Source organism: Erpetoichthys calabaricus, chromosome 15 (genome assembly GCF_900747795.2).
Source record: "Erpetoichthys calabaricus chromosome 15, fErpCal1.3, whole genome shotgun sequence".
Lineage (NCBI taxonomy): Eukaryota > Metazoa > Chordata > Cladistia > Polypteriformes > Polypteridae > Erpetoichthys > Erpetoichthys calabaricus.
The window spans coordinates 58,955,181-58,978,837 of record NC_041408.2 but is presented as its reverse complement, the minus strand read 5'-3'; the positions used below and the strand labels follow the sequence as shown (position 1 = coordinate 58,978,837).

The window sequence follows — 23,657 nt, the reverse complement described above, 5'->3', positions numbered from 1 at the left end:
CTCGTTCTATGTTCCCGTGAGATGCACCGTGGCAGGTCCCTTTTGTCTCGCGGGTCTTTAAATTATCTTCCGAGAAGATCACGTATTGTAGACTATCAGGACAGGGGACAGGATTTCTTTTTATAATAGAGAGATAGATATGGAAAATATGCACAATATAGATGCTGATGTGACCTCACTCGTGTTAAATTTGAAATGGTAAACAAATCTGTAATTGAAGTTGCACAGAATGTTTCTCCGTTTTAAGGTGGATGAATATGCAAATTCACCAAAGCTTTTCAATTGAGGATTTTGAAATTTCAAAATTTTGTAAAGCGCACTGTAATCAAACTATCTTGATGAAAACCTAACATTCCTGAAAAATGTTATTGAAGAATACATGTGGTGAATTTCAACAAAATCAGTCCACTGGGAGGCGAGTTATTTCATTCAGACAGCAAGACAGACATACAGAAATGACAACTCCAGTAGGTGTTTTCACATTATATGCAAATGAACACTAAAAGTAATAGTCAGTTAGTCATTTTCTAACCTGCTTAGTCCTGAACAGGGTTGCTGGAGGTGCTGGAGCCTATCCCACCCAGCTAGCAATGCAGGAAAAAACTGTGGGCAGAGCAAATATACACACACTGGCCAATTTAGTATTGCCAATCCACCTAACTTGCATGTCTTTGAACTTTGGAAGAAAACCAGAGCACTGGGAGGAAACCCATGCAGACACAAGGAGAACATGCAAACTCCACGTGGGGAGTACCTGGGATGCGAACCGTGGATCTTACTTAGGGTGAGGCAGCAGTGTCACCACTGTGCCAAGGTGCCGCCTCACAAGTAATAGAATAATGATAATAATAAGTCAAGGCAGGCAATAAAATATATTTAAAAATATTTCATGTTTGATATGTCTTTCCCTACAGGTACCCTTCATCATTCCTCGTATGGCTTTCCTTGATATCCTCATCTGTCTGAACCTCTCTTGTCCGACACTTTCTCTCTCAGTTGAGATCCCATAAAATCTGCTTCTCAGACTCTTGTCATTTTGAAGCGCTTTGCTTGCCTCCTGTTTGCATTTTTACTACTACCTATGGCAGATAGGCCCCTATTACCCGCTATGAAAACATTACTTGTATTCTTGTGAATACTTACCATCTCAGTGTGCCTCCTATGCTTATACTCCTTCTCATGTGTCTCAGCATCTCTTGCCTGACACTCCCTCCTGCTGATCATGTCACCAAAGCCAAACTGACCAATTAGACTACGCAGGGGGAAAAGACACACATTTGCACTCACTCACATACACACACACTCACACAGAAGTAACATTTTATTTCATACTAGTCATGTTACCTGTTGACAACTTATAGAATAAATTTTCATGTATCTGATATCTCTTGCCCTGTATCTACCCTTAGCACCTTTCCTCAGTATCCTTGTGTGTCTGAACCTCTCATGCCCAGCTGTTCCTCTCTCGAGCATGTTCCTGAAAAGCCTGCTTCTCAGACTGTCATTTCAAGGTGCCTTGCTCACCTACTGTTCGCTTTTATACTTCCTCCTTTACTTTTCCATGTGTGTCTCACACTTGTACATTCTCTTTTAATCTAGTTGCAAAGTCAAACTGAGCAGTTCAGAATGTTCAGAGGGACTGGCCACACATACAGACCTTAGCATTTTACAATACAGTACATCAGATGTACCTGAAATTGTTATTGTTGCCATACATTTTAGTGGACAAAAAAAAAAATCAAAAGATACTAGCTTGCTTAAAATTGTAAATTAAAGTAAAAAAGAAAGACAGACATAAGTAAATTGGGAGTAATGTGAAATTTAGAAATGAAAAATGAATCTTGGTGTAAAAGTTCTAAATAGAGAAATGATGGTGGTGGATTTTAAACCAAAACTGGCATGCCCGTCTAATGACTGCACCTGCCTTGCGCCCGATGCTTGCTGGGATGGGCTCTGACTTCTCCATGGCCCAACTCTGGATAAGTGGGTTAAGTAAAGATTGATGGCTTTAATTAGTAAAAATCTGAAAAAAGAATGAAAATATAGAAAATATGCCCCGTGAAGTGGTGACGTCATTGCGTGACGTCATTGCCGGACTCACGTGTCTTTTTTTTTTTTTTTTTCAGAAAGATCCGGCTCATGTTGCCGGAAACACGATTACACCCACAAAGCTTCAATGTTGCACAGCCATTGGCGGAAACGAACTGTTCGTCACTCACCATGCAAAGTCAGCTATGAGATGCAGATTTACAATTTACTAACACAATCCTTTTACGAGGCGTCTAAAACATAAACATTAACTTTTGCAGTGGCTAAATATTACTACAGACGTTTACCTTTCACAATGCATCTGAGTGTCAAAGAGATATAGTGCAACTATTGGAAGAATAATCTGTCCGTCAACTTTAGCCGTAGCCAAGCACATTTTCACTCTCTAGAACTGTTTCTTATCAAACTCCGCCTCCATTCGGTTTCTTTGGTTGCGTAAGAGATGGTCGTTCTTTCTACCTCCTATCATATTTTAACAACGCCCCCTTACTAAAATTTAATTGGCCAAGTTTCTGTCCGTCAAAACAACCAGAGAAAAAGGTCGCCCCACCCCCGACTTCTCCCTTGGCTTGCCTTGGCGACCATCGCTCTGGGGCTGTCAGGGAGGGCTCTTTCAGCGCATTCTGGGGGCGAATCACCGATGGAAATGTTTTTGTTCAGTTAAGAACAGAAAATATCTACTTTAAAATTACAATTATCAGGAATGGTGCACAAAACGGCATACCTCTGCATGTTTCTAAAGACTGTGGTCAACGAGAGGACGATGCATTCAGCCACTATTTCTACGTGTTACTTGAAGACAAACGTGTGGAGCTGAAAATAAAAGGTGGGTGCACAAGAAGTCCACTTCACATTTCAGAGATTTTCCTTAAGGCCTTACTCACGCAGAACCTAAGAGTTTACTCCGTTGTAGCGCGAGGGCTTCGCCAGCAATCTAACTCTGCGGCCGCTTCATCAAAACCTGCTCTGCTCCCTCTCTACTCAGCTGGCATTTGTGGCGGGCTGGACGCAGTCGGGGCCTTTCGCTAACCGCATTCATAGTGGGGCACGGTAGTTCTCACGGGCACCCTGTGTGTGTGCACGCCTGGCATCGTCTTTGGACCACGAGGTTCTTGTGGCTTCCTCGCATCCCCCTGTCACTTTTTAGGCTTATCCTGTCCGCCTTTCTTGCCTTGTCCGTGCTGTCTGCAATCACGGTAGCTTTGTAGTGAGTTACTCGTACTTTAAATCCATGACCCATTTATAAGTAAGGGTATAGCGCATCATCTATTAATGCACGATAAAGTGGTTATTTGCTTAATTTGACTGTCTCTCGTGCTTATTTGCGCGTTTATCAGACACAATCCGATTTGTTTATTCAGATGAACACTTTTTTGTGGGTTCAAGCGCACTAGGATTTCTGTTTATACCAACGTGGAATTGTACTTCTCGGAAAAGAAAAAAAAAAAAAGGTCTGTCCTTGGAAAATGAATTGACCCGAAATGATGATTTGATGCAGTGAACCTCGTTTATTAAGCTGGTTTTACTCGAAATCATGGTATTTAATTTTGCTTGATGTAAAGCAAACTTTGCGTTTATTTTTCGTGGACAAAAGTTAACCTACATAAAGTTTTGTGCTAATGTCTACTAAATGAATAAGACACATCTACCGATGTTCTTTTTTTTAGTGTAAGAAGTTCAGCGATTACAAAAAAAGGTGGAAACTTTTTAAGAGAGAATCTCCTTTGCATGTCGCATTGAGTTCTTTTGATTATGTTATCTTTAGTAAAATGACCAAAAGAATTGTCACTTTTGAAGTATTGTGTTCTGCTGATTACTGCAGTTTTTTCCTGGTGCAGCGGCCAGTGTCACAGCGCTAGGAACCAAATTCAGTGGCCGACTGTTGTGCGTTGAGTTTGCGTGTCGCCCTTCGTGTTTACATGGGACTGCTCAGGGAATGTCGAGTTCTCTCACAGCCCACAGTCATGCTGTGAGGTGGATTGGTAACTCGAGAGTGTCCTCGTATGCGGGTGTGCGATGGCATGCCACAGACCGGTGTCCCATCTACAGCGTTCATCAAGTTTGTTCTTGCAGCTACTGGACTAGGTTATGGCCCCTAATGGTCATGTACTAGTAGGATGGTGACAAAAGTACATATAACAAAAATTTGAAATTAGATGAGCTGTGGTGCACTAATTAGGTGTATTTGTTTCTCCTTTACTGCCTGTGTGTGTAATATATATATATTAGAGAGTAGTTAAAAAAAATTGCATAGCGTAAAGGCACTTGGTGCAAATCCTGGACCAGTCACTTTCAATGTTGTGTTTGCATATTTTACTTGTGTCTCTGTTGTCGTTTCTCACATATCGCAAACTTGGCCCAGTGTGAGTTTGCTCTTAAATGTGTCCCACCCAGGGTGGTTGCCTATCTTTAGCTTGATGCTGAGGTGGTAGGTTTTGTCATCCCACAACCCTGAATTGGAGTAAATAGCTGAAGAAATGGGTGGGTGGATGTTGAATTTTCCTGTTAAGCATATTTTGGTGGGCTTAACCTATCAAGTATTGATTTTAATGTTGCTGTTGTATAAACATATGTGTTATATATGAGATAAGACCATTGCATTTGAGATAGGCCCTTAATTCCATCAAAGCTGCATGATTGCCACTGGATAATTAACCCTAGTGATCAGTTTTTTCTTTTAAATGCTTTTCAAAGGCAAAGAGGATTCCATTGTGTGTGTATTCGATTTTAGCAGCAACAGGTACAAAGCAGGAGCTAAATCTGTAGAGGGTGCTATTTCACCACAGGGTACATTCACTTCTTAAGGCCTAATTTAGAGTTTCCAGTCAATAGACCATTCCCATCTTTGCAATGTTGGAGTAATTTAAAAGTATAACTTCTCTTTTAAGCACAGAGCAAAATTAGTCAACACCATTTTTATTTTTAACAATATTTGTCAAACAAAGTATATGTGCAATTTTATGTTTTCTTCCAAAGTGATTGTAGTAACAATTCAGAATTAAAGGTATTTATGATTATAGTGTCAATAATACAATTTACTTCCTTCCATCCTACACAATTATACATCCAGTTTTACTGTATATTATAACAGTACTTACATGAGTGCATGTTTCTCAAACAGAACATGTTGTGTTGAACTATAACAAAATAAGTTACAAGAAAAATCATTCATAAACATAATAAATTAAATGTATTATTATTATTATTATCAAAGGCATCTGTGCATCCCAGAATGTAGAAAGGATGTCTTCAGGAGTCAGTAAAGTTACATGGCCTGGCTCACATTTTGTTGTAATTAAAAAAAACACAGTAACAAAATACAGTCAAAAAAGAAGAAAAACATAAATACTGTAATACGTTCCAGAGAAAGTAAGTGATACTCAACACTTAACCCACACCTGGCTTGGAGAGCTAAACAATAAGAGAGCCCCAACTAAAGTGTTCTTTTTATTGTGAAAAAGAGCAAATAAAATAAAACCACCACAGATTTAGCATGCTTACTTTAGAATTCAGTTAATGATTTCCTTCCAAATTCTGAACAAGACCCTGTAAATGGTGATTTTTTTTTTCCCATTTTGAGAAAAATCTGGAACATCATTCTACTGCTAAATTATGAAAGGTGGATTTGGATTCTTCTGGTTTAGCAAAATAAATCAGTGTAAGTAATCAGATATAGGATATCACAACACACGCACAAATCTTATCTAGCAGCAGGGGTCCCCTTGAAAATTTTCAGTATTTTGGTCACATGGCCATATCCATTATTTATTTGTTGCTAAGACTGCAATATTTGTGGGTTAATTCAGAGATGCACTTAAATAATTATCCTTGTTTTGTATAGTACTAATTTGGGCAGTTAAAAACAAGACATGGGAAAAAATGTGCTTTTCCATTCATAAATGAATGAGTTAACACACAATAAATAACAACAAATACAAAATAAGGAATTTTCAATTAAAAATTATCTTCTCAAATTAGAAGTAATGACAATTTAAATATGACCCTATTAGCTGAACCATTTAACAAATAGGTTATATGCATTCAACAAATATATGCACGCGGACACACTGTTCTTTGTTACGGGAAATGCTAAATTGCAATGTCAAAGTATCACATAGAAAAATGATTTTGTTGCTGATGTTTACCTAGTTTAGAAATCAAATCTGAAGTTGCAGAGGCGTATTGCATGACTAATTTTATTTGGCATGAAGCACTTTAAAATTGTAGCTGTGATGGGCTCTGCATTCAAAATGCGTTTATTCTTTGTAAGTGAGGGGGTCTGCAAACCCAGGTTTTACTTATTTTAAAGAAACCAAAATGTTTGCTGCAGTTTGAAAAGCCGAGGTGAAGTAAGCTCAACTTCCAGTTTAATTAATCTTGCTATGAATACCTGTCATGTACAAAAATATACTCTGATGGTTTAATGGTTGTCACAAGAGAAATTTCCAGATGAAACAATGAAATAATGTTACAGCAAGATTCTGTTTATATATTTAAAAACAATGCAATATGCTCTAATTCTGAGGTTGTGCATATCCCTTCTCACGTAATCTACTTGGCAACCAGATGGATATCCACGCATTTTGGTTTTAGTAGTAGCAGCAGCAGCAGCGGTGGTGGTGGTGCTGGCAGAAACTTGAAATGATGGGTTGCTGCAAAATTTTCTTTTTTGCGGGAAGCACTGACAGATTTATTTCTAGGGCAGCGTTTTCTCACCTGGGGCCTCATTTATAAAGCTTGCGTAAACACAAAAAAGGCTTGAAAGGTGTGTACACATCTTTCCAGACAAAGATCAGGATTCATAAAATAAACTTTGATGGGAGAACATGCATATATTTATGATAGATAAATAGATACTTTATTAATCCCAAGGGGAAATTCATTTATGGCAACTCTCACTCATGCGTATGCAACATTTCAGAGAAACAGGGAAATGATGACACCCTTGATCAAATAGGGAAATGCAGCCAAACCAGCTAAATGATGACTCGCATGCAATATAATATTTGTTACCAAGCTGTTGTTATACTGTGTGTTGATGTTACAAATATATTACAAATGATGAATATGATGTATAGACTGTATTTTAGTTGTCTTTCAAGAGGGACAATTTTGCGCATGTGCACTGAAAATCTTGTTTGGTTATTCATCAGTTTATGTTGGCTACCTGTTGTCACTTTTCTGGGAACTGGCAGACAAGTCAGGAATATCTCATCTTTCTGTGTTGAAGCCATTATCTAACCAGTGAGGCGGTACATCCAGTTTTCCTATGGTGTGGGTGCACATACAATACATAAAATAATGTGCCAACATACAGTGGTGTGAAAAACTATTTGCCCCCTTCCTGATTTCTTATTCTTTTGCATGTTTGTCACACAAAATGTTTCTGATCATCAAACACATTTAACCATTAGTCAAATATAACACAAGTAAACACAAAATGCAGTTTTTAAATGATGGTTTTTATTATTTAGGGAGAAAAAAAATCCAAACCTACATGGCCCTGTGTGAAAAAGTAATTGCCCCCTTGTTAAAAAATAACCTAACTGTGGTGTATCACACCTGAGTTCAATTTCCGTAGCCACCCCCAGGCCTGATTACTGCCACACCTGTTTCAATCAAGAAATCACTTAAATAGGAGCTGCCTGACACAGAGAAGTAGACCAAAAGCACCTCAAAAGCTAGACATCATGCCAAGATCCAAAGAAATTCAGGAACAAATGAGAACAGAAGTAATTGAGATCTATCAGTCTGGTAAAGGTTATAAAGCCATTTCTAAAGCTTTGGGACTCCAGCGAACCACAGTGAGAGCCATTATCCACAAATGGCAAAAACATGGAACAGTGGTGAACCTTCCCAGGAGTGGCCGGCCGACCAAAATTACCCCAAGAGCGCAGAGACGACTCATCCGAGAGGTCACAAAAGACCCCAGGACAACGTCTAAAGAACTGCAGGCCTCACTTGCCTCAATTAAGGTCAGTGTTCACGATTCCACCATAAGAAAGAGACTGGGCAAAAACGGCCTGCATGGCAGATTTCCAAGACGCAAACCACTGTTAAGCAAAAAGAACATTAGGGCTCGTCTCAATTTTGCTAAGAAACATCTCAATGATTGCCAAGACTTTTGGGAAAATACCTTGTGGACTGATGAGTCAAAAGTTGAACTTTTTGGAAGGCAAATGTCCCGTTACATCTGGCGTAAAAGGAACACAGCATTTCAGAAAAAGAACATCATACCAACAGTAAAATATGGTGGTGGTAGTGTGATGGTCTGGGGTTGTTTTGCTGCTTCAGGACCTGGAAGGCTTGCTGTGATAGATGGAACCATGAATTCTACTGTCTACCAAAAAATCCTGAAGGAGAATGTCTGGCCATCTGTTCGTCAACTCAAGCTGAAGCGATCTTGGGTGCTGCAACAGGACAATGACCCAAAACACACCAGCAAATCCACCTCTGAATGGCTGAAGAAAAACAAAATGAAGACTTTGGAGTGGCCTAGTCAAAGTCCTGACCTGAATCCAATTGAGATGCTATGGCATGACCTTAAAAAGGCGGTTCATGCTAGAAAACCCTCAAATAAAGCTGCATTACAACAATTTTGCAAAGATGAGTGGGCCAAAATTCCTCCAGAGCACTGTAAAAGACTCATTGCAAGTTATCGCAAACGCTTGATTGCAGTTATTGCTGCTAAGGGTGGCCCAACCAGTTATTAGGTTCAGGGGGCAATTACTTTTTCACACAGGGCCATGTAGGTTTGGATTTTTTTTTCTCCCTAAATAATAAAACCACCATTTACAAACTGCATTTTGTGTTTACTTGTGTTATGTTTGACTAATGGTTAAATGTGTTTGATGATCAGAAACATTTTGTGTGGCAAACATGCAAAAGAATAAGAAATCAGGAAGGGGGCAAATAGTTTTTCACACCACTGTATAAATTCAATTTGCATCAGTGTCTTGTTCTCATAATGTGATCAGAGCACTATGCTGCACTCGTATTGTAATAAGGGCATCTAGCAAAAATGTAGCTGCTTTTGTTAACAATGAGCAGTGACATTCATTAACACACAGTCATCTGGGATGCTAAGATGAGACTGAAAAAAATGTCATGGCTCAGTGGCTTTGGTCAACCCGTGATTCATTTATTTTGAGGCAGAGTAACCTTGAAAGATGTGATGATGCGTACGTGGTGGCTGACTTATTGGTAAGATAACTTCCAGAAAGCCTGTGCTGTTCATTGTAACAGCATCGTGTCATTGTATTTGTTAGTTAATAGTGGCTGCCTGCTCAGACACATACTGTTGATGCCTTAAGTCTCTCCCTGTGCCCCAGAATGCACTGGAGAGGCACTATAATGCTGCACATGGCCTTTCACTCTCGGTTATAGTGCATAGCCAGATACTCTTAATTGCAGGTTGTGGGTCTCAATGCAGCAGGTGGGAGGCTGCTCCGTCTTCCAATGAAGTTCTGTAGCTTTGTGATTTGTATATGTTTTAGGTTGATTAGCATGCTCCGTATGTGGATGTTTCAGAGCATCATTCGAGGTGTATTCATGTACGCACATTTATAAGGTTACTAGGGGGCTCCGCCCCCTGCTCGCTTCGCTCGCCAACCCCTGGTGTTGGGAATGACAAAGAGCGCGATGTATGAATGAGATATAGAATAGTGTGACGGTGTAGATGATGCAAATAGAAAGCAAACAATAAAGTGTGTGGCACAGTGTAAAGGTTTATTTGAAAATTTCTTTGTACACGCCGTTTAAGTGTAAAAGGTAATTTCAGGTCAGAACTTGTAAGGTCAATGAAGATGGTTATTGTTGTGATCAGAGTCAAGTTTGTCAGAGCTTAGAAAGAGTTGTGTCTCTCCAGGAAGTAATGGAATGACTTGGGTATTTATGTTTTGCACATTAATATTTTTTGGACCTAATATAGTGCGTTGTGTTAAAAGGGGCATTTGGTCTAATGAGATTGCTGTTCCAAATCTCTCTGTAACTAAGTTGTCGCAGATAAAGGCTTGAGGAATTGTAATAATATGTGGCTGAAGTCCATCTGTATTGGTGAGTGTACCATCTCTCAGTTGTAATAAGCAATTGTTATGATTTGGTTCTGGACATCGTATCTTTTTTACTAACTGTATCTTTTGAAAGCAATGCCAATTGTCTGCGTATTTTAAGGTGCACTGAACAATAGCTGAGTGCATGGCATCTGGAAGAATAGCTAAGCACTGTCTAAAATCTCCTCCTCATAAAAGTACCTTTCATCCAAATCGAATATTATTATTCATAAACGTTTGTAGAAGTTTATGAATGGTGTTGAGTAAGTGACTTCATGCCATTGTACATTCATCAATAATTAACATTTTTTCAAGACGGATGTCACGTGCAGTGCCACCGTTAATGTTCATAGTGGATACCGATTTGTAGGATCTAATGCAGTTGATAAAGATTTCACTTTCAGGTACATCGTTAGAAGCTTTTGTAGATATTCAGTATAGGAATGTAAAGAAGGCAGTCTAATTTGACCCTTTTGACAACAACGTGTAAATGTATTACTTGTATTGCCAGTTGTTTCTTCAGGGAAGTGAACTGAATGACAATGATTGCAAATGACATTCATTAATCCGAATGAATTTTCCTGGTGTATATTTTGCTTGTGCCGTTTGAGAGGCACGTTGTTGCATGTGTAGTATTTGGGACGTGTTGTTTTGGAGCTGTAATCGATTTGCCTGTGCTGTGTGAAAAGCCTGTTGTAGCCTTCCTTGCCGTTAACGTATGTCTGAGATGGGAGGTGTTTCGTTTTGAATCCGTGCCTGTTGCGATGCAGCACTTTGATTGATAGCTTGCGTCATGTGGATCTAGGATGTAGATTTGTGCATATTTGCGTTGTTGATTTGTTTCAGGGTGCACTGTTCCAATGCGATTCAGTATTTGTGCACATATGCGAAAGCAGTATGGGCCATTGCCTTTTGGTGGCCTGATATTTACTCCGTTAGATGCAAAAGCAAATGAACTATTGTAGGATCTAATGCAGTTCATAAAGTTTTTACTTTTAGGTACATCGTTAGTTAGAAGCTGTAGTTGAGCTTTGCGTTTTTGGAGTCGAGACATTTTTTCTTTTAGAAATATGGATAAGTAATAAGGAGTATTGCACTCACTGTTAATATGGAGCCTTTTCTGCGGTTGAACGGTTAATAGTGCCTTATTGTAATGAGATCCACCTATGCTGCATAGCCGTCTATTTTGTTGTTTCTTTCGTGTTCGTGTGTTTGTTCCTGTTATCCTTTCCTTTTCGTTTTGTACCCGTGACCGTGTATTCAAGACTTGTTTCTTTCTCAGCTAGCGAAATATGAATAAGTAATAAGGAGGATCGCAGTCACTGTTAATATGTTTCCTTTTCTGCAGTTGAACGGTTAATAGTGCTTTATTGTAAGGAGATCCACCTATGCTGACACCTATGCTGTCTAGTGTGAAGGTGTTGACGTTCACTTTAGAATATGTGGCTTTGGGTGTCACTTCTTATGGATGTGTGTGTGTGTGGGGGGGGGGGGGGTGAGGATTGTTGTTGCGCGAGCGTCTTCTTTCTTTTTGTGTTCCTGTGTCTTGTTGAATCCCCCTGTTTGTGTGTGTCCCGTCCGTTGCTTGTAGGGTCTGTGGGGTGGTTTTGTTGTGTTCTTTTTTTTGTGTTCCATGGGCTTGTTGAATCCCCCTCTTTGTGTGTGTCCTGTCCGGTGCCTGTAATGGGGGGGGGTGTTGCCTTGCTGTTGTGCGCGAGCCTCTTTTTTTTTTTTTTTTTTTTTTTGGGTCTAGTTTCGTGTGCAATGTGTTTCGTGCTTTGCCTGCATTTGACTACTTGTTTATGTGCCTTTTCCTTTTTTCGGTGCTCCTTGCGTGTCATTTCTCCTTTTTTGTCTTTTTTCTGTGGTCTTGTCCGTCTGTCGCGGCCCCTCATCCGCCTCTCGCGGACTCTTTTTGCGCCTGCGCAGTACGTCCTTTTGCAGCTACGGCCCATGGCCGGATGTGCCTGCGTCCATCATCCGGTTTAGCATTCTCGGTTAGTAATATGGATTGTGATTTGTAAATGGTAATTTGCATAGAATTGTGCATCTGTCAGGTATTATAAATCTGAATTTTTTGTTTTTTGGCATACACATTTTCTGTATTTTTTGGTATGCACTGTAGGAGGTACACGGCATGGATAGGTATCCCAGCAGGAAGTTGAGAAAGTCCCTTACCCGGACGGGAAGCCCAGAGTAAACAGAAGGGTGCCCTGACCGGATGTGTACCTAATACTTTCCCTGGGCAGAAGAAAAGAAGACCGGGATGAACTGTTGCAAAGGGGTATTTAATTCCCTCAGATGTTAGATGGCAGCAGCCCTCCATATCAGTGCCCATTTGGGAATCGGCAGGGAATGCTGGGTGTTGTAGTCTGGCAGCACAGCCCTGCTGGGGTTCAAGGGTGCCACAAGGGGGCAGTGCAGGTGGACGCTCTCCCTATTCATGGGACTTCCGTATGACCCGGAAGTACTTCCATCGGGCAATGGCCCTGGCACCGGGCCCTCAATAAAAGGGACCTCACTCCCTTGTCCAGGCGAGTCGGAGCTGGGGGGAAGGAAGGCAACACTCAATTGAAGGAGGTCAGTGCGGTGGCGAGAAGAAAGGAATAGTAAGGAGGATTGATTTCTGGAGAAAAGAAAACCTGTGTTTGTGCTACTTTGGAGGTGTTTTGTAATAATCCTTCTATTATTTGAACCTGGGACAGTGCTGGTGTGTTTATTTTGGGGCTTGGGGCTAGCTGATGCCCCCTTTCTATTACAGCGCATATTTTCAAGCTTGAATCCCAGCAAAGTTTTATAATAGGCCCTAGGCAGGTAGATAGATAGAACAACATTACTCCATATATTGCTATTAAAGCATTTGGAGTGATTATAAAGATCCATGTTTTTTTCAGAAATGTGCAAAACCTTTTTTCCTCAAAATTATCAGAATGTAGGACCTTCCCAAAACCAGTGACCTAGTAATGCAGGCATTTGATGACATCTCTTGTCAGTTTGGACTTTTCCATATGTTCATTTTAGACAATGTTTTTGATGAGATACTGTATGTATAAATGATGGATCATTTTTATTTATTTATTTATTTATTTTACTTATAGTATGCTTGGCTCATGTTGAACTAGAACACATTTTGTCAATGGGTTAATTCCATTTCTTTTTGGAAATTTAAAGATCTCTTTTCTGTCATTCTCTAAGATCATCATCTTGTCAGTTCCTTAAAGGTTGTTGATAGTAGGGCTGAGCAATTTGAGCAAAGTATGTAATTGCAATTTTTCTGACAGATATTGCAATTCCAATTTAATTTGTGGTATAATTTTTTTTAAAGTCAAAATTCAGTTCAATATTCACTGTGTCATAGAGTGTTTTCAGCCTGCTTGGTGCGAAAGCACAATCTTATCCCCCACGATAATCACTCAACTCTTCTTACAGATGTGTCTTGTACCCTCATAAAAACTGCTTTCCCCTGGGCTGCAACAGAGTGAACAAAGTAAAAAAGCAGGCAGATCAAAAGTTGACTTGTTTTAATATTTTGGATGTGCCCACTGTACTGCACCTGTTGTAATTTTAAATAAAGTGAGTCATATTTCAACAAAGTACTGATTTCAAAATTCAGTAAATGAACAGCAGAGGTGCTAACATGCTAATTAATCAAGCACCAGTTTAAAGAGATCATTTTTAACCAAAGGTCGGTGTCATTTTGAGTAGCAGACCTCCCGCTCAGACGGTACTGAGTTAACTGAAGAACAACATTAAGCCGATGCCTCCAAAATAACACTGGTCAATAAATGCATTGCTTTAGAATGTTAATTAAGTGTAACACACTATATTAATAACATACTGGATATCAGAATAGTGCTTCTCCAAGCCAGACAGTGCACATGTTTAAAGCAAAAGAGACAATGTGGTGGCTGTGTGACACATGCCCGCATGCAGCTAAACAAAAAAAGAGGTCAAAGTCAAAACTTGCCCCGTACGGAGCTCCATCAATACAAGTTGGTTAGGATTGTCCATGCCCAGGTCATCGTCTACAGTGATCAAACTTGTCATGTTATTCAGTCTGACTCTGTTCAGCGCCTTAGCTCATACCATTTGATAGCTGAATTCTGTTGCCTATACTGTATGAGGATCTTTTCGGTGAGGTTATCAGGTAGATAGTCGTGTACAGTAATTAAGGAGCAGACACAATGTCTGGCATTTTGCAATATTTATAATTACATTTTTTAGAATTGATGTGCTATGCTTTGTAATTATTAATGGTCTACATTGGTGACTTTGGACCTAAGCGCAACCTCTTGCTGAAGGTAATGCTGAGTTACTGTCCACGCCAGTTAACCAGTTTGGGTATGATATGTGATTAAACTTGCTAGAAGAGCTCCTATCAGTAAAAAAAAAAAAAAAAAATCACTTATTCAGTTCTTTGTAAATCTACAAGTACATTCAATATGTACATTTTATACAAAAGACTATTTTTTTTTACTTATTAAAAAATTATTATTGGTTGGCCCTTGCAGTCTGTCTGAATGGGCACCCACCACCAAGGCCTGCCCATAGCAACAGGTCTAACTTATTGAATCAAAGAGCACAGCGGGGGGCAGGCAAAAATATCATTTTGAAGTTGTCTAGTTGTAAGATTTAGAAGCTAACCATTCAAGATTATGAAAAGGCAGATCATGGAAGTGAAGTGCGTAAAACATCTACAAAACACAATTGAATATCAAATTTTGCCCTCATAACGTATATCCTAAATCACAGTCTGCGATTTGCTAATCGCATTGTTTCAAATTGCGATTTCATTTTGAAATCAAGTTGATCTGTTCTAGAGATGCTGTCTGAATTTTCATCCAAACTGGCTAGCATCACCTCAGAGACAGATTTAGATGTAAGGTAAGAGAGCTTTGCTGGGTTGTTCTTGATGAAGTTTCAATTTTGTAGAAGTAAAAATGTGGAAGATTAAATTTGGAGCTTGGAAACTTTTGTCTCTCAAACTCCAGAAATAAAATATACAAACAAATACAAAAGCATCCACAAGTACTGTTGTATCTAAACATGACTCTGGAATTCCTCATCAACCAACCCATTAGTAATCAGTTTATGAAAAACTATGTATATCCCTGTACTAAAAAAACTAAAATTAGGCACTTGAATTTCACTGGATTTTGCTCTTTCTATGTGTGCATATGTGAGCTTCATAAACAGTAATATTGCACATCTGGCTGCAGTGTTCATCTTGGGATGTCCAAATTCCAAGGGTAAGTCAAAAAGTACCCGTAATTGGGGATGCTCCGATCAGGTTTTTTAATGCCGATTCCGATCACCGATTTCATGTTATTTGAACAGCTGATTCCAGTAGTATGTGATATTTTTGTTTTTGTATTTTTTCCCTTAAAAAACTTTTACTCTAAGCTCCAGCTTAACCAGATGCATAGAAGCCTTATATGCTAAATTAAAGTGTATTTTCATAATTAAACTATAGACCAAAGGTCTTGTTTATTTTTTATTAACAAAATGAAGTTCTGTAGGCGTATTCAGTGACCATAAAAATACTAAAATAAATAAAAGCTCATTAAAATTTTAAATAAAATATGTACGCAAATATGTATCTGTAATACATATGCCATAAAAGAAAAGAAAATTCTTTATAAAGTTACAAACTGTTATTTTAATTTTTTCTGTAATGTACCTAAAACAAGATTTAATTAAAAAAAAGTAGTTTTGCTGTTTCTCTAGCTACAAAAACATGTATGTGTATATATATACACACACACACATATAAAGTTTTTTTTCTCGCACAATCAATTGATATTGCAAGTTAAACACAGCTTATATGTAAATATATTTGCATTTATAGGTTTTAATAATTTAAAATCATTAATTGCACTACAGCTTTTTAACTATTAAAATATACATTTACTAGATTTATACAGGTGTGTTTTTTTTTTCTTTTCACTATGTCAGCTGAACATTCATAATTCTGGAGGTGTAATTATAAATATGGAATGCCATATAAATCTAAAAAAGACACAGATGTATCAAATGTTCATTAGATGTTCATCAAGAAGATAAAAGACTAACATACTTATCAGGTTTATAAGTAAAAGCATTTTGATGTTAAGCTAACAAGCCTATCTTTTTCTATAATACGCTACTGTGGCTTGTCTGTCCAGGATTTTAAATCACCTGTAACTCACAAACCGTTTCACCTATTGACTTGAAATTTGGTACGCATATACTATGTGACGTCTACTATCCGCTTTTGGGGTGATGATTTTTATTACTGTTTTTATTTTTATTTTATTGTAGAATCAACTTTCGGCAGTGCGCAGCAGGGCGGCCGTGCAGCGCATGCGTATGGGCGCCTTTCTCATTCCCTACCACCTTCGCTAATCATTCTTGAGACAGATTGAAGACTTAAGTGCCAGCTTAAGTGAAAAATTAAAGAAAACGTACTAGGTAATTGCAACACAAAAACTAACTTAATCAGTTTTAACGTGAAAAGATGCCGATGAAAGAAGAGAAGCAGTGGGCCGCTAGGGTGGAGAAAAGAAGAGCTGCTCCGGAAGTAGCAAGCGAATCAACATCTGAGCAAACGAATGATAAACGTACAGAGCTGAAGTCAAGTGTATTCACTGCACATTATAGTGCAGTATGCCGTTACTGGTTGTTTAATAAGTAGCAATTTCAAAATTGGCTTTATCTTTTACTTTTCCAATTAAAAATGTAACCAGTTGCATTTCAAACAAGCTCGCTGTTCAAACTTAAATGGTGTCCATTTTAATTAAAGGACAAAATAAAAAGGTCTGACTACATTAAAGTAACTTTTCTTGCCATTTTTCTGACTGCACAAGAAGACTCCTCTGATACTTTTTTTCCACTGTATTGCACCACTTTCTTTTATGTAAAGGTTAAGCTCTCTGCTTAAACAAGCCTTGAAGATAAAAAATAAATAAATAGACGTAGTGGCTCAACTACTGTAATACCTTCCATAAAGTCCTTAGAAGGCTGGCGTCCTTCAACATCTGCAATAAGATGCTGCAGATGTTCTATCAGACGGTTGTGGCGAGCGCCCTCTTCTACACGGTGGTGTGCTGGGGAGGCAGCATTAAGAAGAAAGACGCCTCACGCCTGGACAAACTGGTGAGGAAGGCAGGCTCTGTTGTTGGCATGGAGCTGAACAGTTTAACATCTGTGGCAGAGCGATGGGCGCTCATCAGGCTCCTATCAATTATGGAGAATCCACTGAATCCAGTAAACAGTGTCCTCTCCTGACAGAAGAGCAGCTTCAGCGACAGACTGCTGTCACTGTCCTGCTCCACTGACAGACTGAGAAGATTGTTCCTCCCCCAAACTATGCAACTCTTCAATTCCACCCATTTGGGGGGGTAAACATTAACATTATAAAAAGTTATTGTCTGTTTTTACCTGCATTATTATCAGTCTTTAATATTGTTTTTTGTATCAGTATGCTGCTGCTGGAGAATGTGAATTTCCCCTTGGGATTAATAAAGTATGTGTCTGTCTGTCTGTCTGTCTGTCTGTCTGTCTGTCTGTCTGTCTGTCACAAAATTTCCATAAAGCTTACACAAACAGGAAAGATCTTTTTTTTTATAATCAGCCAATTTACTGACTGAGACTTTTTTTTTACAGAATATTGGCTGATTTAGATCGGCTGCCGATCGATTGGAGCATCCCTACCCGGAACAATTATAATAATTAAACTCCAAATTCCTTCAGTGTTACCTGAACATTACTTTTTGGTATAGAATCCTAGGTTATTAAAACACTTTCTCTAACCATGTCATGAGCATGTTCAACATTGTCAGAACTAGTGGACTTGGATGAGAGACCTGACAGTTTTTAAGTTATAACAGTCATTCTTGAATTTTTTAACCCATTCAGTTACTTTACTGAGGCAAAACATTGTTTCCTAATCCTGATGAAAGGTGGTAATGGATCTTTGTTCCTGATAATACATCCTGCCCACAAAAAAACAGAGTTAATTAATTCATATGGAAAGAGCGGCCTTGTTAATAACTGTTTAAAACACCAGCAATTACCTGTCTAGTTTGGACCTGTTTTGCAGCAACTTAGACAAAGAAAGCTAACACACTATGATGTTGTTGTTTTGACCTACCCATGTATTTTATAGTACCAAAAAAAGTGAAAAAGTTTAAATGATATTGTTGTGCCACAGACAAAACATATATATTTGCTTGTGGATTTCATTTTTAATCCTAAAGTTTCAAGTTGTTATAAACCATTAAAATATCAAGAATCCAAGAATAAAACTGAATAAAAAACTTGCTATAATTCAGTTTTATTCAAGAATCCCAAGAATAAAATTGAATAAAAAAAATTGTTAAAATGACATGTTGATGTTAATGTCCATCTGCAGGGACAAGTAACATCCTCCACAGACAATGTATGTTTGCTCAGCAAGACACCAAGAAGAAATGATTGAGACACATATATGTGTCTGCTTTTAACCCTTCAGTGCTTATACAAATACCATGAATTTACACAGGATATTACAGACTCATATCAAATGTATGTTTTTATTATGTGATGATAATAATAATAATAATAATAGCAGCTCATTACTCATAGTTCTAAATACAAGGACAACGTGAGATTCCAACCTATTACCTACGTGGTAAGCGATAGCTTTTCCACTGCACCAACTGCGTAGATCTGGGTGACAACTGGTTAATAATAATAACTAGCCAACCCGCCGCATAATTATGTATTGATGGGTGAACACTTCCTGAAAGACACAGTTGTCCAAATGGTGTGGGTTTGAGGATACGACTGTAAGTGAATGAAAAGATGGAACTCTGGAGAGAGCAACATTATTGTCCGTGACTGAAAACTGGAGGACTGCCTCCGCGCCCCCACCTCCCAGAGCGAGGGGCGCCCAGTGAGGACGCCCCCTCCGCCTCTCTGGAGAGAGGGCGGGGAAGTGGGCCTGAGAGGTTTCGGGTCCTAACCGTCCAATGACGGGTCGGCACAACTGGTAACGATCCTTCCGCAGGTTTACCAACGGAAACCTTGTTAGGACATTTACATCCTCTAGATAGGCAAGTTCGATCGACTGACGCCCATTCTGCCCCGGCATTCTAGTCTGCTGATTTCTTACTCATCTCTTAGTCATCGTTCAGTACGCAGTGCCTGCTCATGTGCCCGCCCCCAACTCCTCACCTGAATTGCTTTCGTCTGTGTACAGTCCACATGCACTTGTGAGGCACGTTGACTGTTTATTTTCCAAACACTGCCTCAGTCGCTTTAGTCTGTGCTACAGTTCGCATACACCTGTGAACCACGTTCAAGCCGGGTGAGGTTTCCCGTGTTGAGTCAAATTATGCCAAAGTCTCCACACCTGGTGGTGCCCTTCCGTCAATTCCTTTAAGTTTCAGCTTTGCAACCATACTCCCCTCAGAACCCAAAGACTTTGTTTACCCAGTAGGCTGCCTGGCGGGTCATGGGAATAACGCCGCCGGATCGCCAGTCGGCGTCGTGTATGGTCGGAACTACGACGGTATGTGATCTTCCTCGAACCTCCGACTTTCGTTCTTGATTAATGATAACATTCTTGGCAAAAGCTTTCGCTCTCGCGCCATGGTTGGCTGCTTAGTGAATTGTTGGTTGGCGGGACTCGGTCGTGCGTGCGTCTTGCTTACCATGGATTGCATGCAAAACAGGCATATCTTTTTGAAAGTTTGTCCCTGCGCCTTATTAATTGTTATCGCAAAGGCCAATCTAACAGGAAATTGTCTGTGTGTAAAAGTAAAAGGCAAATTTGAATCTGATGGGGTCAGGCAAATCGGCGAATAAGGACAGTTTGTGAGGTAGCAGCTGCGATTGTTTTACACTCTAGTACATTGCGGTGAATGCTGAGAACAGTCAGTCTAGTGCCTTTACAGAGACTTCTTGCTGGCATGAGGTTTCTGAGAAGTATGACGACTGAACCAATTTTAAGTTTGACTTTATGTGGAGGCATGCTAGTGGGAGTAATGGCTGCCCAGCGGGTCATGGGAATAACACTGCCGGATCGCCAGTCGGCATCGTTTATGGTTGGAACTATGACGGTATGTGATCTTCTTCGAACCTCCGACTTTTGTTCTTGATTAATTAAAACATTCTTGGCAAATGCTTTTGCTCTCGCGCGAATTTTTGTCATGCGTGTTCCATGGTCTGGTGCTTAGTGAATTGGTGGGCGGGGCTCGGTCTTGCGTGCGTCTTGGACTTAGTGAATTATATATATATAGATAATTCTTTGCATTTATATAGCGCTTTTCTTACTACACAAAGTGCTCAGCAATTGCAGGTTAAGGGCCTTGCTCAAGGGCCCAACAGAGCAGAGTCCCTATTGGCATTTACAGGATTCGAACCGGCAACCTTCCGATTGCCAGTGCAGATCCCTAGCCTCAGAGCCACCACTCCACCATATGTGCAAACACACATGTATGCAGACGTCTTTTACTTTGTACCGACTGATAGTTGGACTTCAGGAACATGTCAGTTCAGAAATTTCTTTTTCTTCGGTTTTATTTTTGAATAAAATCATACATGTTTTGTTACACCTTTTGTGTAAGTGTTAATTTGATATTTGGGCTTCAGTCTTCACAAATCCTACACTTCACATCAGCATTATACTGTAACATATGAAAATATTTTCTGTTTTAGCTGTGTGATCAGCATTTCTTGCCTCGCATTTCCTCTGTCATTCTATATTTACACAGATCGTTGTACATATGGAACACACATGAAATGTATGTATTTCAAATCATGGTATTACCTTTATAATTCCTTATAAACACATCACTGTGAGGATTGCATTAGGATGATGCCTTCATCTAACTGATTGGGGGCTGTAGCAGGCTGCTTTCTGCTAAACCACACTTTTGCAAAACAAAAGTGGGCTATTAGCGCAGTGATAAGGAGCTACGAGCTTCTTGGCATGGTCAGGAAAATTTAAGAAAGTCAGAGACAATGAAAAAAATCATAAGCTTCAGGGATTCTAGTGTTAATCAGTTTGTGTATTACACAAGCTGTAAACTTGCTTAATCCAATTCATGGTCAAATTTCCCAGTGTGTTGGTAGAAGTGGTATTGCCATATATGGGTATGCAGACATTTATTTATATAAATGACATGCATATATAAATGTTACTCCTACTGTGTTTTAGTGTATTGTGTCCAAAATAAAAATATGACACATGCATTCTTAATGATTGTATGGATGTTAATAATATACCATGAATAAATAAAGACAGGTTTTTATTTAATATTGTTAGCCTTTTCTGGACAATTAATACCACATTGGGAATTCTATCAGTTCTCTTGTTTGTTATATATGCTAAAAATGATATTTTACTTATATTTGGTACAATATTAACAATGAGTCATCTGATAAGATGTGCAAATATTTTAATTATAGTAATAGTTTTCTCAACTGTGAAAGTATTTCACAAACAATGTGAGTTGCCTTCTTGGATAACTACTGTGAATCTTAACATTATTTCATAGATGCATCACTGTGTCCACAGGATTATTTTCAAAATGAACTCTACTGAGACCACCAAAGCACAAGCTTATCATATTGGGACAGTTCTCATTATCTGTCTAGATACTCAAATGCTGCTGGGAGCAGTAGGCTGCAATTACTACAGTTCTCATGTAGGAAAGGGTGTTGGATCACTCGGTTAATTATCGGTTTTACCTACTGCAATGCTGGAAATTAATTAAACCAATCAACAAGACGGCCCCCAAGGGACACCAATTTAAATGTAGGTTGAGTCAACTTCTCTGTTTCACTTTCTGGCCAAGATGGCAGAAATATAAAACAATTTGTACAATTTATGAACAAGGTTCCTAAATCTTAGAAAGTTTATACATTAACACATTCACTTTCTCTGTTGTGGTTTGACATGAAGATAGATCTATTTTCACAAATAGCCCAAATTTGCCTTGTTTAAATAAAGAAAATAATATAATTCGTTTATATCATAAGGATAATGGAAGATGGATATATTAACGTATAGAGAGATATAGATGTAAAACTGTAGGAAACTGTTGTCTACTTTTCTCCCAGGTCTCAACTTCTGGTTTCTTTTGGGCAGTTTCTTTTTGAGGTTCAAACACACCATGTCACTCCTCATGTTGCTAGGAAATGTACGTCCGTTCAGCAATTGGTGATCAGTCAGTTGCCATTTTCAGCAAGATGAACACATTGCCTTTTATATAACGTCTCCCTCTGCTTGTGCACCTGCTATTTCTCAGCAAGGTTTGGACTAATGACACTCTCGTCCACCTCCAGTGCAGACTAGGCTTCTTCCCTTCTAGTCTAGCACAGTTGTCCTTCAGAGTAAAGGGGATTGCTTCAGCCTTATTATACGACCACATCCTGTAAGCTGTGTGCTCTGGCTATAGATAGTCAAAGTTACGGCCAGGTTGAGAGCTGTAAGCTTTGTCAGAAGAGGGGTGATCTAGGTCTTACGGGGGTATTTAAATGAAGGAATAGGGTTCTATCATTGGTTTCTTGGGCACACATAAGCCCAAGTTCTTGATTGACCACTGTTGCAAAGTTCTGTCTATCAATGTTATTCATCCTTCATTCGATTTTGGGTATCCAGCTTGTGCCTCCAAGAGATATCCCTGCAATGTTACATGGTCTGGTGTAGATCATATTATCAGATAAGGTGTAAAGGCTGCATTCCAGCGAAACCCCCACCATGGAAACTGAGACTTTTTAGCTGGTAATAAGAGTGTCTGTCAGTGGCTTTTTAACACTAGAATTACCAGAGCCTACGAGAAAACTCATAAATCCGGCCCACCTTAAATCCTTTCTCACCGTCAGTATCTTTTGTCCTGTGAATGTGTCGATAAGCAGCTAGCAGCCTGGTATCCCATCCTCCCACCCACCGCTGCAGTTCAATTCGCAAAGAAGTTTGTCAGTGCTAAGTGTTTATCTTTGAGTGAAGTGCTGGAGCTTTATAGGGTAAAAAAAGTACATTGTCATTTGGAATACATACATTTCATGTGTGTTCCGTGTCAACAACAATCTAAGTAAATCGTCGTTAACACAGAAATTTTTTTCATGTTTTAGTAATAGTTGACAAAATGTAGACATGAAATGTATAATGTGTGAAGCCTGAAATACAAATATGAAATAAACACTTTCACAAAAGGTACAAGTATAATTAAACAAGTGCACTTTTATTGAAGAATTTAACCGAAGAAAAAAGAAAGCAGGTTATGGTAGGTGGTTGATATGACAGCTTGCGTGGTGCAATGCTAAGAACTGTTGCCTTCCAATCAAGAGGTTGCGATGTCGATATGAGCTAATTCCCAAATTTACCATTTTGAGTAGTGAGCTGCACTTATTGTTAATATCATACAATAAAAACATACATTTGATTTGCATCTGTTTATTATAGTACTTGTCAAAGTTAGCGTTTTGTTTTTAGTTTTATTCTCTCACATTCACGCTCCCACACATACACCACACCCCCCGATCTGGCGCTGTTTTCAGATAAAGACGTGGTATAACAAACAAACTTGT

General features: G+C 39.1%; 1 protein-coding gene across 1 annotated transcript in view; it reads left to right on the top strand.

Moving 5' to 3' along the window:
* Nucleotides 1–2,606: 2,606 nt before the first annotated feature.
* LOC114666255 (suppressor of cytokine signaling 5-like) overlaps nucleotides 2,607–23,657 on the top strand; it is a 112,756-nt gene continuing 91,705 nt past the window's right edge. Inside the window, 1 exon segment of the mRNA XM_028821032.2 lies at nucleotides 2,607–2,875. The gene's annotated coding sequence lies outside the window, so the exon portion shown is untranslated.